The 15,739-nt window shown below is 41.9% G+C and overlaps 1 protein-coding gene and 1 pseudogene across 2 annotated transcripts in view; both read left to right on the top strand.

Annotated features, from left to right (window-relative positions):
- Nucleotides 1-94: 94 nt before the first annotated feature.
- Nucleotides 95-15,739, top strand: part of ATXN7 (ataxin 7) — a 134,161-nt gene continuing 118,516 nt past the window's right edge. For both annotated transcript variants that reach the window (XM_088027706.1, XM_028110428.2), the window contains exon 1: nucleotides 95-145. The gene's annotated coding sequence lies outside the window, so the exon portion shown is untranslated. The remainder of the gene's footprint in view (nucleotides 146-15,739) is intronic.
- LOC114214655 (NADH dehydrogenase [ubiquinone] 1 alpha subcomplex subunit 1 pseudogene) lies at nucleotides 13,503-13,758 on the top strand (annotated as a pseudogene).

Here is a 15,739-nt window from a genome sequence, read left to right as displayed (position 1 = left end):
GCGGCCGCGGCCGGCGCGTGTGGGGGCGAGGCCAGCGGGCGGCGGCGGCCCTGGCTGCAGCCCCGGCCCCCGCCGCCCCCCCCCCCCGCCGCCCCCGCCCGGCCCACGCCCAGAGGCCGCCCCGGAGGCCGCCGCCAGCCGCCAGGTGAGCTCGCCCGGCCGCGGCCGGGGCTGCGGGGGCTGCGCGCCGCCCGGCTCCGGGCCCCCGCGCCCTCCTGGGGAAGAGGACTGCCGTCCCCGTCGTCGCATCCCGGCTGCCGCAGCGGGGGGTGGGCTCGTTCCGCGGGGGGGCTGGGGGGGCAATAGGGGAGGGCGGCGGGGACTCCCGCACCCGGTTGGCCCGGGAGGCGCTCAGGACTAGGAGCACTGAGGGGGCGCGGCGCGAGGGTCCCTGCGAAGTTGGCGCCCACGAGCACCCGGGCGGGTCCCGAACGCGGGCACTTGCTCCCGGCGCGGTCGGCGAGCCGCGAAGGCCCCGGGTTCCCCTGGGGCCGCCCCCTTCCCTCTTGGGTTCTGGCGGGTGCTCGGCGAGGGGGAAAGAGAAACTTGGAGACCTCCCGGAGGAGTTGTCGGAGCGACCCGGGAGCGTTGTGCCCGCCGACCCCCCGGGGCGCCGGGAGCCCGTCGGTGATCTGGAGGGGGTGCTTTATTTATTTTTTTCTCTTTGATTTTGAAAAAAATGGCTATGTGATTGTCCCCATCTTAAGGGGAAGTTGAAAGTGAAGTGGGGGGGGTGTGTGGGGTTGGTGCTCAAGGAGTAACGTCGCCTTGTGTGTAGAGTTAACACATTTCCGGAGTACAGTGTAGATCGTATTGGCATCTTTTCCCAAAAGTCACTTTGATTCAACTTCGTTGAGTTTCTCGTAAATGGCAACATTTAGGTGGTGAGAGGCGAGAGAAAACAAGAACAAGTACCGCTGATTTGATCTCCAGTGGGATAGATTCAGTTAGCCATAAGAAGCGTATCAGAGTTTTAACCCAGGTTTGGTAATTTGTTGAACATAAAGTTATTTTCCAGCTTTCCTGTCCCCTCCAAGTACCCTGCCTCTTCACATCCGGGCTGAAGCAGTTATGTGGGTTGGATTTGGTTGTTTCTGGTTCCTTGTGAAACTTGGGTTCTTTCTCCTAGTTTTCGCTTAGATCTTTCAAAGAGGAAGAGTTGTAAATGCAAATGTATGGCAGTGAAATGTGTTTAATCTCTGGCTAGAGATCAGTATATTATATGTAAAATTCTATTCACATGTATGAAGTCAAAACTCCAATAATGTTCTTCAAGAATTAGCACCTTTGACTTTTGGCACAAAGGCAAAAAACCCCCAAAAATTACTTCGAGTGAAGATTCTGAGGTATAATTTGACCTCCCCAAGGGTGTGAAGCCTCCCCTGGCCTTAAAATAATACTGGCGTAAACTCTCTGTGTGCATGGGCATCAGGCCCTGTTCATTTTCTCGGTTTTAGAAGGGAAGAAAATACTCTAACCAACGGGAGACTCGCTTTAAATCTTCGGTACTACACACTGTAAATTGTGTCAATTGATTATATATCCCAACTGCATTTTGGTGGGGATGGTTGCTGTTTAAAAGATAATTGTCAAGTGGTGAAATGATGTTCTGTGTAAGCTACTTGTTAATTCATCTTATCATATAATGATTTTGAAACAGTATCTAGTGATAGTGATTTAAAATAATCTTTAGTATTGTCTATAGCAGAGTATTACCACCTCTTGTAACTGTTAAATTTTCATGAGACAGTCTATCTTGTATTCATAGATGGAGTCCTGGCCACACACTTTTATATATATTCATTTTGTAACGTAAAAATATGGACAGTGCTAGAAATTTTGTAAAGCAATGAGAACAAGAGAGATTTGAAAGACTTTAAAGTTTGAGATATACCTAAAAAATAAACATTTCTGAAAGTTCTTGATCCAAGTGGTTCGAAACCATCCAAATTTGAGTCTTCATGAAAATTTTAAAAATCTGCTTGCGAACCGTATAATTTAACTTGCAACTGCATTGACATAGATCTATGTGAATATTTAAGAATTCTCTTAATTGACGTTTTTTTCATATGTATAGTAAAAGGACATGTTTTAGTAAATTTTAGTAGTCTTTTTTCCATATAATTATATCTTAATGTGTCCATGAATGTTAAAATAGGAAGGATTCAAGCTCTAGACCATACTAATGTTTCTTTCTTTTTTAGGGAAATCTTTGGGCAGAAAGAAGTAGCAGATTCTAAGCTATAACAAAACTGATTTGGGCTTTGAATTTATATGATCTTAGATTTGGTGATTTTACTCAAGTCATTAGATTGCTGATTTCTTGGAGAGTATGGGAGTCTAGTTATGGAAGTTTGAGTGTTTATTTAATATTAGCCTTCTGAAATTATAAAGGATGATGAGAGAGCTGGCTCTAAGGTCTTTACCCCAGGACTGTGAAATGATGTAGACATTTCTGCAGTATGTTTTTTATTTTTTTAAATTTATTTTTATTTTTTAAAAGATTTTATTTATTTATTTGACAGAGAGAGACACAGCGAGAGAGGGAACACAAGCAGGGGGAGTGGGAGAGGGAGAAGCAGGCTTCCCACAGAGCAGGGAGCCCGATGCGGGGCTAGATGCCAGGATCCTGGGATCATGACCTGAGCCGAAGGCAGATGCTTAACGACTGAGCCACCCAGGCGCCCCTGCAGTATGTTTTTTATTTTTTTTATTTTATTTCTTTAAAGATTTTTATTTATTTATTTGACAGAGAGAGAGACAGCGAGAGAGGGAACACAAGCATGGGGAGTGGGAGAGAGAGAAGCAGGCTTCCCGCAGAGCAGGGAGCCCGATGCGGGGCTTGATGCAGGGCTTGATGCGGGGCTCGATCCCAGGACCCTGGGATCATGACCTGAGCCGAAGGCAGATGCTTAACGACTGAGCCACCCAGGCGCCCCTGCAGTATGTTTTTTAGAGCAAAGGTTGTTCTGGTGCCTTTGGACTTTTAGGGGGTCCATGAATGGGCTTCAAGAGATTCCTGAACTCACTGTCATTGCGATCAAACCTTTTTGTGTGTATGTGTCTTTCTAGGGAGAAGGTCTGTGGTTGTGTTATAAAAGAGGTCCAGAGCCCCAAAATGTTAGAGTTGTATGTTTTTATTGAATAAAATGGGAGTTAAAATAATTCTTAAAAGGAAAAAAAGAAAATACAGATCTTTGTGCCCAGTACTTGCTGTTTAAGCTTGTCTTTAGCCTAGACGTGGTCTTAGAGGTGCAAAAACACTTATATTTTGTTGCCACAGCAAAGCATTGCCTGTTAGTTGATAAACCATACACACATATAAAGGGCTTGACATGCTAGTCTTGGGTGCATTGTGGCTGTTTTTAAATTTAAAAATTTAGAGCAGATAGATTGATGGTCAATAAGCAGAGATTTGATCTTGACAACAAGCCCTTGGAGCAAATGGTTCACCCAGCTCCACTCTCTTACTGCTCTCCAGCAAATCTGAAATGTGACTGGGAGGTAATCATTCTAGAAAATCTGTTTTTGCCTTGGCCAAACAGCAGAGCATGATGGAAAAAGTTTCTCATCAAAACAGACTCAAATTCAAATCTGGCTTCTTTCATTCACTGTACCTACTTAACCTACCTGACCCTCCAGTTCCTCATCTGGATAAAGCCTATGGCAGTAGAGGTGTGAGGAGGCAGGAATTAAGTTTCCTGTGTAAAAAACTCTCAACCCCTCCTTTGGCCCATGTTAAGGACTTGGGAGCTAGATGTGATAACCACTATTCAACACCAGAATGAACACATATAAACACGGTACATGGTAATGATATATATTATTTCCCAAAGAATAATGAAAATATTAACAAATTGAAACATTTTTTAAAGATTAGGTTTCCAGAAATGAGTTAGGATTAAGTGGTCCTTACCTTGTCGATATCCGGGGGTGGGGGGAGTTGAAGGAAGATGGTGGTGCGCTTGGTAAAGCTGAAGACATGGGTGCTGGGCCGAAAGTGACAGTAACCACCCGCCAGCATCATAGCTGTCTCTTTGTGTAAGATTCCACTTAACTTTTGTTCTTCACTTGTAATTTAAATGTAAAATTTAAACTGAAAAACTGCACTTGTACTTTTCAGCCCATTGTCTCTGAAAGGGTTTGCTCACCTTGTGTTGGGGACCCTCACAGGTACTCCAGGGGCTTCATTAGTAGAAGCTACACCTATAACTTTGTCTAGTTCTGGCATTTTTAAAATGCCTCCACAGTTGGGCACCTGCATCGATTTTTCTCAACAGGGAAAAGGGTCTGGAAGAAATGAATTGTATTTTCCTATCTTTAAACATTGAAAGAAGAGAAGGTATTATGAGTAAGAAGAGAAATATGAATAAAATACTTAAATGCTTATGGCTGTAAGAACAAACTTGTTTCCACTGTTCCTGTGGTCTTTTCCTTTCATTTATTCGTGGTGAGCATTCATGCCCACTGCCTTTAAGTGGGGTAGTGGTATGAACACAAACTGTGACTGGTTGTGACGCCCATTTCCTAAGCTTTCTGGTTGTGCTCAGCTTGAGCTATCCAGCCTCTCTCAGTCTGGAGGAGGTGAGCATTAGATGAGATAATAAAAGCAAAAGGCTTTGCTCAGCCCTAGGCCCCTAGTAGAAATGCTTAAAGGTGGTAGCCATCTTGAGGATGGTTTTATTCTTGTCTTGTGAAGGAAAAGCTAGTATGTTGTTTCAGAATATTCCCATGTAAGCTTTTAGGGGTCATCCTACTTTGAACTCATAAAAGCCTTTCACATCTTTCTGGTTACCATGGGCAGGTACCCCAGCAGCTATAGGACCTATTAGACCTGTCTTCTGTTCTTGGCCGTGGGGTTGCATTCTCTGTTAGGCTGGCAGGTGATGTCTAAATCTTAGCTTTTTCAGGGGCCAAACCAACAAGTGTCCCCAGGTTTGGAGCCATGATCCATTCAAAAACTACATGACTTCATGGCCTAGAACAGAGATCAGCAAACTTTCTGAAAGGACGTCATAGTAAATATTTTCCAGTTTGTCAGCATCCCCTTCCCCTGCCATCTCTCTGTTACACCTGTGCAACTCTACCAGTGTATTTAGAAAGCAGCCAGAGACATAAGCGAATGGCTATGGCTGTGTTCCACCAAAACTTTGTGGACACTGACATTTGAATTTTATATAATTTTTATGTGCCATGAAATAAGTTTTTATTTGTTTGAAACATTTAAAAATGTTAAAGCTCTTCTGGGCTCGTGATTTGTACAGCCAGCAGGTGGATTTGACCCATAGGCCATAGTTTGCTGACCTCTTGCCTAGAAGAATGTTTGACTCCTAAGTCCTATAGGTCTGTGGCATCACCAAGCTGTACCACCCACCCCCACCCCTGCATACACATTGTCATTTGCCTCCTCAAGTATTCCGTGCTTTTGGTATAGCAGCATTATCTAAGGCCCCTGTCTTCTTCCATTAGGATGAAATTCCATCAGGTTAGTTCTTCTTAGTTATATATAGTGTGTGGCCTTCCCTTCTTAGCACATGTATCGTTATATCACCAGGAAGTTTTATTTATTGCTAAAAATGTTCTCACCTTGCCCACTTTTCCATAAAGTTTGATGTTTGAACCCTGTCCTGTGTGATGGTTTGAAAGGAATCTATGCCTTTGGAGCTGTCTCGTGCTTCAAGTTCCTCTTGTCCCTTTTTCCTAGAAAGGACATAACTGATACTAGGCCCTCAGGCTGCTAACTAGACACTCTTACCTTAAGGAAATCTGTATTTGGACTCCCCCACCCCCTTTCTGCATGATGTTTGGTGAAATTAAGCACACAAAGATTCCTCTTGTGCTCTAACTCCTGGAGATTAGCTCCAGGATTGATGTGTGCAGAGCATGTAGATGTCTATGTCTGTGTGTAATTTCATCCGGCCATCACTGAAGCTCTGAGGGCTGCTGCTTTTAGTTTCACCTTTTCTCTCTCTCCTCTCTCAACCCTTCTCTCTTGGTCATTGTATGGGATGCAGATTTGGTGACCTGATAATTGCTGTAACTGATTGGTTTATTTTTTGCCTCCCTTCCTGCCTTTTAACATTCTCTACTAATTTGCTTGTTTTGCGGCAAGTATGTTCTTTTTGGAGTATAACTTTTCGAAACAACATTATGCTGAAGTTACTGGGTATTTTGGAATCTTTCCCCTTCCAAATGTAAACGTACTGTAATATCAGAGTTATGCATTAGTATTTTAGATATTTATTTTTTATTTTTATTTTTTTTAAAGATTTTTATTTATTTTTGACAGAGAGAGAGAGCACAAGCAGGGGAAGCAGCAGGCAGAGGGAGAGGAAGAAGCAGGCTTCCCGCGGAGCAGGGAGCCCGATGCGGGGCTCTATCCCAGGACCCTGGGATCATGACCTGAGCCGAAGGCAGATGCTTAACCGTATGAGCCACCCAGGCGCCCCAGTATTTTAGATATTTAGACATAAGATGCACTTTTTAAAATATTTTGCCATTTTATGTAGATAGTAGTAAATGTTATTACTCTTAAATTTTTAAGGGTTTCCCTTTTTTAAAAAAAGGTATATTTGGTATATATTTTCTAGATGACAATTTGGGCAACATGCATCCAAAGTCACGAAATGAAATGGCAAGTCAAAATCCAGAAATTTATCTTAAACAATTGGTCAAATGTGCGTAGATGTGTGTACCAGACTGCTCACTGCCTCATTTTCTTTTTATAATAGCAAAACATTGAAAGTAATCCAAATGTCTATTAATAAAGGATTGATTAGGTCCATTAGGACCTACCCAGGCAGTGAAATACTGTACAGTCTTTAAAAAGGATGATGTAGGGGGTGCCTTGTTGGCTCAGTCAGTAGAGAGTGCGGACTTTTGATCTTGGGGTTGTGAGTTTGAACCCTATATTGGGAGTAGAGATTACTTTAAAAATCTTTAAAAAAAGTGATGCAGGTCGATATTCTTTGACGTGGAATGATGTTTAGAAGAAGGTAACATGAGAATATGATGTGTGATTTCTTTTTTTTAATGATTTTTTAAAGGTGGTCAAAAGCCCTGTATATAGAAACCTAAAAGAAAGTATCTAAAAGGATATACAGAGTAATACGAACTTGTTATCTCTAGGTAATAAGATTGTGGGTGATTTTTTAAAAAATGTTTTTCTCAAAAAAAACCACACTGTCTTTCTCAGTTTTTCTTTTTATGTAGCATGTGCTTCTTTTATAATCAGGAAAAAATAATAAAGCTATTGAAGAATAAATATAGTAATTAAAATATTTCCTATTTGTGGCTAGTTGAACTCATGACTGCTTTCATTCATAGTCTGTGTTGTAATAGAAGTGAAATACATTTCTCATATACCTTAAAAATGTTTTCTGTTTTACTAATAAGCAAGAATGTTTTCCAGACTTTTTTTTTTTTTGACAAAGACACAGCAAGAGCAGGAACACAAGCAGGGGGAGTGGGAGAGGGAGAAGCAGGCCCCCTGCTCAGCAGGGAGCCCGTTGCGGGGCTCTATCTCGGGACCCCAGGATCACGACCCGAGCTGAAGACGGACGCTTAATGACTGAGCCACCCAGGTGCCCCTGTTTTCCAGACTTTTCTAACAGGAAAGAAAAAAAAAATCCATAAAGGACTAAATAACAGTTTTCAGAGGAAACACACTGAAACACAGACATTTCATGATAGTATGTTGTGCCTCATTTCTTGCTGTGAAAGATTTTCTCCATTGAGATTCCTGTAAAATCATTAAGGAGTTCAGATGTATGGAGGCAGTATAGGGTAGTGTTTAAAAGCCTGAGCTCCGCTACTTACTGTCTGTGTTACTTTTAGCCATTTATGGCCTTGGTCTCCTCCTCTATAAAATATGGGCAATACTGGGGCACCTAGCTGGTTCAGTTGGTAGAGCATGCATGCAACTCTTGACCTTGGGGTCATGAGTTCAAGCCTCATTGGGTGTAAAGCTGAATGAATGAATGAATGAATGAATGAATGAAAGAAAATGTAGGCAATACCTTGCTAAGTTGTGAAGATTAAATAAGGCAAGTGCTTAGCAGAGTTCCAGATAACTTAGCAGTAACTAAGGAGGAAGAAGTGATGGGACAAGTAAGGATATATAATAATAATAGTAGTGACAGTGATGATAATATTGGTGGTGATAATAATATTGGCTGTCAGTATTTTCCTCCTTCTAGAGGCTTGCATGAGGACAGAGCCTTGTTTGCCACATTCACCAGCCTAAACCCTCTGACCAGACCAGGTACCTTGGCCAAGACAGGAGTGTGGTCTAGGTTCACCTAGTCATTAGTCATGCTACCTTTAGTGTGCTATCTCTGTGTACACTGTTGAAAAAAATGTTCCAGGGCTAACAGCTCACTAGCATTTACGGAGTTGGTACTCCGTACCAACAAAATGTTTTACTTTCCAACCTAAACCCCCAAGTTCTGAGGTACATTTCAATGTTTCTGTGAAATTAGAAACGTTGACCTGGCTATGAAGAATGAGAAGTATAACCACATCTGGCTGTGACATACTTATTTGCAAACACTGGGGCTTTGGGTTTGTTTGTAGGAAATTTTAGGAAATGCATGGAATAAAAACAATGTAGAAATACTATGATAATTGATGAAGTATACCTATCAGTTACATGTTGCACAATAAGAAGAACCTGCTCCAAAACTTTGTGGCTTACAATAATGACCATTTATTTGTACACAGTTAGGGCAGGGTAGTTCTTCCACTGCTCTTGTTTGGCCTGAGGTCACTGATGTGGCTGTTGTCATTTGCAGTCTCCAGTCAGAGCTGATTGGTCTAGGGATCTGTCTAGCTGGGACAGCTCATCTGACCACCACACAGTCTCTTCTAGCAGCTAGACTACGTTATCCTCACATGGAGACATTGTGTTTCAAGGTGAGAGCTGCAAGGCTTCTTGAGGCCTAGGCTTAGAAGTCACACAGAGTCACTCTGCCACATTCTCTTGGTCATGGCAAGCCACAAGCCCAATCCAGAATCAAGGGTTGAAAGTAGGCACCACCTTTTGATGGAAGATGCTGCAAAGTACAGATCACAGGTCATGCTGACAGCAGTTGGCGGGGGTGGGGGGGGTGGCAGCTGTATTGTGGCCATCTTTGTGAAGAGTATGCCCTTTGCTGTTGTATATTAACCCTTGTTTGCCATGACTGATAAACTCTGCAGTGAGGCATAGTGTTAAGTGCTTCCCTGTGTTATCTCTTGGGATAACGGCTTTATGAGGTAGGTACTATTATTACTCCCATTTTAAAGTTGTGATAAGTGAACCTTAGGGAGGTTGTGTAACTTGCCCTAGATCTTTTACCTAGTTAGGGGCTGATTCTAAAAGTTACGGAAAGTTTATCCCTGTATCAGTGCTTAAATCCATTGCTAAAGAAGTTTGCATGGATGAGGGGGGAGCATATCTTTAGAAATCTCAAAAGGAAAATCCAGTATCTTAAAATTTTACATGAATTCTGTATTCTACTCCATGATACATCCCTTTATTTTACCACAAAACTAATATTTTAAAATTACCTTTAATTTAAAATATTTAAATTTTACCTCCCAAATCTTTGAGAAAATAGATTCTCCTAGACTGAAAATAATAGCTAATCAGCTAAAGGTCTTCGGTTGTAAGTAGTGGAAACAAAATCGGACTACCCTAAGCAAAAAAGGAGGTTACTGGAAGGATGTGGTGTAGCTCCCCGAATTGACAATAGAGCTGAAGAACCAGGCCTCAATGGACAGTCTTCACAGGGTGCTGGCCTTATTAACCTTTCCAGCTCTTTGTAACTCCACCCTCTACTAAGAGTGTATCTCTCAGGGTCAGCCTGGGTTCTGGAAGATGCCTTGTTTCCTGCTTCACCAAGAAAGTACCTACTGGGGCGGGGGGGTTGTTCCCCAGCAGGGGAGTGAATACAGGGCTGATAAAACCAACAGATGTCCACTATCTGAACATTTGTGCAAGCTGCTTTGTGCATTATTGATCCCATTTACTATTTGCAACATGCTGATGACCCCTGGTTCACCCCTTTCCCTCTCAACCCCACATGCCTCTAAAGGTTCTTAAGCTCAAAAGCAGTTTTGTGACTCCACCATCTCTTTCCATTTCCACTAGTAAGTGCCTACCATTCCAAGGGCAATAACATTTTATCCATTTTTTACATAGTAATCTTTTCTATCCTTTCCCTGATTTTTATTATTTTTTTAAAGATTTATTTATTTATTTTAGATGGGGAGGGGGAGGGTCAGAGAGAGAGAGAGAGAATCTCAAGCAGGCTCCATGCCTAGTGTGAGTCCAAAGTGGGGCTCAATCTCATGACCCTGATATGACTTGAGCCGAAATCAAGAGTCGGACACTTAACCGACTAAGCCAACCAGCACCCCATTTCCCTGATTTTTAAAGATTTTTTTTTTTTTTATTCATTTGAGACAGAGAGATACAGAGAGAGTGAGCATTAGCAGGGGAGAGGCAGAGGGAGAGAGAGAAGCAGGCTCCCCGCCAAGCCAAGAGCCAGACGTGGGGTTTGATCCCAGGACCCTGGGATCATGACCTGAACCGAAGGCAGATGCGTAACCATCTGAGCCACCCAGGTGCCCCCACTGATTTTTAAAAGAAAATCATATGAACTATAATTTAGTCATTTATTGGTAACACGGTTCCTGTTAGGAATAGTTTCCCTTAGTTCATAGTGATTCCCTTAGGCCACAGTGAGATAGTTATTGGCCCCTGCACTGAATGTCCCCACACTGCCCTGCTTCTGTTTTTCTGTTTTCTCCACCTGTCTAGTGGCTTTCATTGTAACCTTGCTAATACTTAAAAATAAATATTTTAAACCTTACAGATTATGGGTCGAAGGAACAACCTACATTTATATAGCCTTTGGCTGTAAGTTAAACCATGTTTTTAGCAGTAAAATGTTGTGTAAGTACAGTGTGATTTTATTCAGAGCATTTTCAAGTATATACTCCTATTTTTAATAATCTTTTGAAGTCAGAGAAAAGCATATTTTTCCTGTTTTTCAGCTGAGCAAATGGTTTAGAAAAGGTAAGCAATTTCCCCTGCAACATAGGACAGTTGGCAGGAAAACTTAGGTATTCTGACTACCCATGCCTTTGCTGTGGATGGTTCAAGAACGCTGGTTTCCCAAGTGGAGAAGCCTCTCTTCTGGTTTCTCAGGTTTCTGGGCTGAATTGGAGATGGGTGAATATATGTTGGGACACTGGTGTGTAATGGAGGTATCTAGTCCTCACCTTGGCCATTAGTAGCCACTTTTGTTTATTCTTGCTTTGGAGGCCCAGCCTCTTTTTATATCCCCATAGATAGCCAGTTGAGAAGCCAATTTGTCCCATCTCTTCTTGCCATGATTAGCTGGTTTTGAAGTACCTCTTGGAGCCCTTCAGTCTGGCCTTTTTTACTTCCCCACGGTGTAATTACCACCTTGTGGTATAGTCACTTGTCTTCCCAACCCCTGGACTCTTTTTTTAAATGGTCTACTCTGTTTTCTGCTGTTGAGGCCCACCACTACAAGGGATTTTGAGAGGAGTGTTTGACACTTTTGTTTAATTAGGGTCTCTAGACAGGGTTCTGTTAACAATAGGGTTGTATGTTAGGCCCTTCCCCCTTGCTTGTAAAGTTTCGCTGTAGTCTGAACCATTAATATGATCATAGTGTTAATATGGTGGTTCTTATTTAGCCAAAACTTTTTGTAAATAGAGACATGTCAAGACTTTTCTGTAGCTTTTAGAACATTGTCCTAACATTTAACACTAATTTTTAAATTGCCTTTTTCTAATTTGTTTCAGGTGCTGATTTCTACAGCTTCTAAACATGTTAACACTTAATACTAGTCAAAAACTGTCTTTTTCTCTTGCATTTCTAGTTCGTCTCATGGTCTCATTTTTGCAAGTGTTTTGAACCTTTAGAATCCTTGAACTTAATCCTGAAAAGAGTGCTAGCAAAATTCTTCATTGAAAAATGCATACTTGGGGCACCTGGATGGCTCAGTTGGTTAAGCAGTAGACTCTTGATTTTGACTCAGGTTATGATCTCAGGGCCGTGGGATCGAGCTCCGCATTAGGTACAGAGTCTGTTTGTCCCCATCCCTCTGCTCCTCCCCTCCCTCTCTTTCTTTCTCAAATACTTTTTTTTTTTTAAAGATTTTATTTATTTGACGGAGAGAGAGACAGCGAGAGAGGGAACACAAACAGGGGGAGTGGGAGAGGGAGAAGCAGGCTTCCCGCGGAGCAGGGAGCCTGATGCGGGGCTCGATTCCAGGACCCTGGGATCATGACCTGAGCCAAAGGCAGACGCTTAACGACTGAACCACCCAGGCGCCCCTCTCAAATAAATCTTTAAAAAAAAAAAAAAAGGTGCATACTTTTCATCTGTTTATATTTTGTTCACGCTGTTTTTTGTTTTTTTGTTTGTGCTTTGTTTTGTTTTTTGCTGTTTTTAAGTTTTAATGTTCTGAACTCAAAGACATTTTTAGTATTTTGGAACATAGGTCCTCTTAGCTGCCCTAAAAAGAGATATTTAAGACTCCATTCACTGCTCCTTCCACTATCCATCCTGTTGATTATTATTGTTCTGGTAGGTGTAACTATAAATCATTTGGAAATCGAAGTTAGAAAAGAGACCATTTGCCATTACATTAGGACAGTCTAAAAGGAATCACTTGTTCAAATTTACTAGCTTCCTGAAGCTAGTAAAAATGTTTATGGTTTTCAAGATTCCCTGTGAATATATTTCAACACTGCAGGACAGTGAGTAACACGTGTTTAGCTATTATAGATTATGAGAACAGTGGCTCCTAGAAAAGGTAGTATTCCAGTTTTCTGTTTAGAACTGTAATGGAGCTAAACTGAAAAATCAGTTGTCCTAATAAACAGTAGGCACGATGTGATAGTAGGCAGGTTTCTTAGTGTGTCTGTTGCTTTAGCTAACAACCAGCCACGATTAGCTTTCCTTTCCATAGATCTGGTGTCAAGTATTAATCAGCTGTAGACTGGAAAGTTTTTATTGGCTAGCATTTGTAAGTGGAAGAAACACCAGTCTGTTTTTCATCTGTAGCCTCTTAACCATTTAACTGCATATGATATCATCTGTGTGATGTTCTTAGAAACAGTTCCTTTAAAAAAAAAACCAAAACCTGAATTAGTACTGCAGCATATGAAAATAGTGAACTTTGACCTTGAAGAGTCTAAATGATCTAAATTAAGGTTGTGATGTGTACTAGAAAAAAAATTACCTGTTAAATCTAGTATTCTTGTTTTTCACGTTTTGAATAGTTTCTTAATTTTAAAACAAAGAGTTACAAGATATAGTACTGAAAATCTTAAAATACACAAAAGCTAAAAAATATGACTTTGATTTTAAGTTTTAAGAATTCCATAAAAAAAGGGGGGAGCCTATCAGCTAGGGGCTGAGGCTGGGTCACCTTTAGGGAGTCGGGAAGGAAGAATTTGGCCCTGACGACCATGGTGTGATGTGGTTCAAGATTCTGCCTGGGATTGGTATCATGGCTGTGTGCTTTGTCATCCCCTGCATAGCTATGGTGCACATCCACAGGTTCAGTAACGGGGGCAAGGAGAAATGGGTTTCCTATTATCCATATCAGTGGAGTTTGATGAAAAGAGATAGGTGTGTCTCTGGAGTTAATCATTCTATGCGTCAAAGGATTTGGAGAATATTGATTAAGGAACCATTTTCCTGACTGTTGAAAAATGACTTGGTTATGCTCATCTACCCTTCTAGAAGGTTATGCAGTGTATTAATATAGTACATAATAAAAACAAAAAGTTAAAAAGAATTCCATAAAAAAAAGAATTACATAAATTCGGTTCTCATGGAAAACTGAAATTTCTGAATGCTTGCAAGGTTTTTAATAACTTTTTCCTGATTGCAAAAATGAAGTGTTTGATTTGTTACCTCCTCTTAGAACAGCGAACCGCTAAGAAAAAATAGGTGTTTGTAGAAAAATTGGAAAGTTTCACAAATACACAGAAGCAGATAACAGTTACACATACTTTTACTACCCAAAGATACCACTACTAATATTTGATGTAGACTAATACTTGATGTAGATCCACACAGCTGGTTATAGAGTTGCCCAATTAAATATCCTTTGGAATGAATGCTTACGAGTAAGGATAATGAATGGTAAATGTATATATAGTGTGAACCAAGTTTCATTAATCTCACTGCCTCTCAGGTGTTGCCAAAAGCTGAAGAGAGGGGCTTATTCCCCCCCCCGCCCCGTTTGGGAGAAGAGCTATCTTGCCCTTTGGCTAGCCTTGGCTAAAGTGAGGCAGAGAATCTTTTCTGCAGACTTCCCTCTGTCTGCCTGTCTTTTTATCTTAGCAACTCTTGTTAACTCTGAATGTCTACGGATTGCAGAGGGAGACATTTGGAGTTCTTGGTGGAGTAGCTTGTTGAATAAACCACGTCAGTTCTTCATCTTTTTTTTTTTTTAAGGTTTTATTTATTTGAGAGGCGGAAAGAGAGCGCGGTGCATGAGAGTGCACAAGCAGGGGGAGCGACAGGCAGAGGGAGAAGCAGACTCCCCACTGAGCAGGGAGCCCAGACTTGTGCGGCTCCATCCCAGGATCCCGGGATCATGACCTGAGCCGAAGGCAGACGCTGAACCAACTGAGCCACCCAGGAGCCCCTAAGCCACATCAGTTCTTTTCAGCCCCCTAGAAGAATTCTTTAAATAGGCTCTTACTCAAAAGAATGTCCCAATATTCAGAAATAGAGTCACCTTCAGGGTACTTGTACTAAGTGAAAACAAGGTGGAGTGGTTAGACACTCCCAGGTGATTTCAGTTAACATCTAACCTCAAATCCAGTTGACTTGATAAAAGAAAAATCCGAAGGAGCTCAGAGCAGATTATGGTATAAGCATATGCCAGTCCTCTCCAGTGGAAAAGAAAAGTGCTAATCTGGTCAGATCTGTTAAAGAGACAGGCAAGGCTGAACAAAGCAGAATTTTCTCATCCTGCTCATCTTTTGCCTTAGTGTAGAAGAAAGATTTATCCCGGAATGAAAGAGAAAGAAGGAAAGATGGGCAGGTGGCTAGTAATAAAAGATGGTTGGCTCTCTTTCTGTGTGGCTTGGCCTAGTGGTAAGCAGATGCCTAGATCTGAGAAACTAGCAAAGTGAAGTGCCGCACAGGACAACTTCCCCAGGCAGGGATACAGCTTCTTGGTGTTCTGGGTGAAAATACAACACTGACTGTGATCCCAGGCCCTTAGTGAGAGGAAACCCAGGGAGAAGTAGGAGGAAGTAGCATCTCTTTGTAAACGTTTTATTCTTGACATGTAACAGACTCCTGCCTAGAGAATTGTGTCAGCCCCTCCATTCTGCCAGCTGTCGTAGCTGTCGTTCGGGAGCGCCCTCCTGTGTTCTCCTGCACTGACCAGTTTAAAAGGTGTCATTTCTGCCTGAGAATTATAAGAGCTTACACGCAGTGCTTTGTGTGAAGGAATTGCTTTGGAAGATGAATAACCATTGTGATGATAACTGCTATATGCAAAAGAGGGAGATTGATGGTTTTACAAGTCTATGGTTTGAATTCTTAGGTCTGGCAGGAAACCAAGCCCATTCAGATGGTTCTGGAGACTAATGAAAGGATTATTTTCAGAGGAATGCCAGAGTTAAGGATGACATGGGGCTCCTATAATCCGTGGAACCAACTGCAATGGAAAGCCATTATCACCATTGA

The sequence above is a fragment of the Eumetopias jubatus genome, unplaced genomic scaffold (assembly GCF_037043125.1).
Source record: "Eumetopias jubatus isolate StellerSeaLion01/CBP00866 unplaced genomic scaffold, mEumJub1_p1.0 scaffold_1, whole genome shotgun sequence".
Classification (NCBI taxonomy): Eukaryota; Metazoa; Chordata; class Mammalia; order Carnivora; family Otariidae; genus Eumetopias; species Eumetopias jubatus.
The sequence above is the reverse complement of the archived record's forward strand: the minus strand, read 5'-3'. Positions and strand labels throughout refer to the sequence as shown.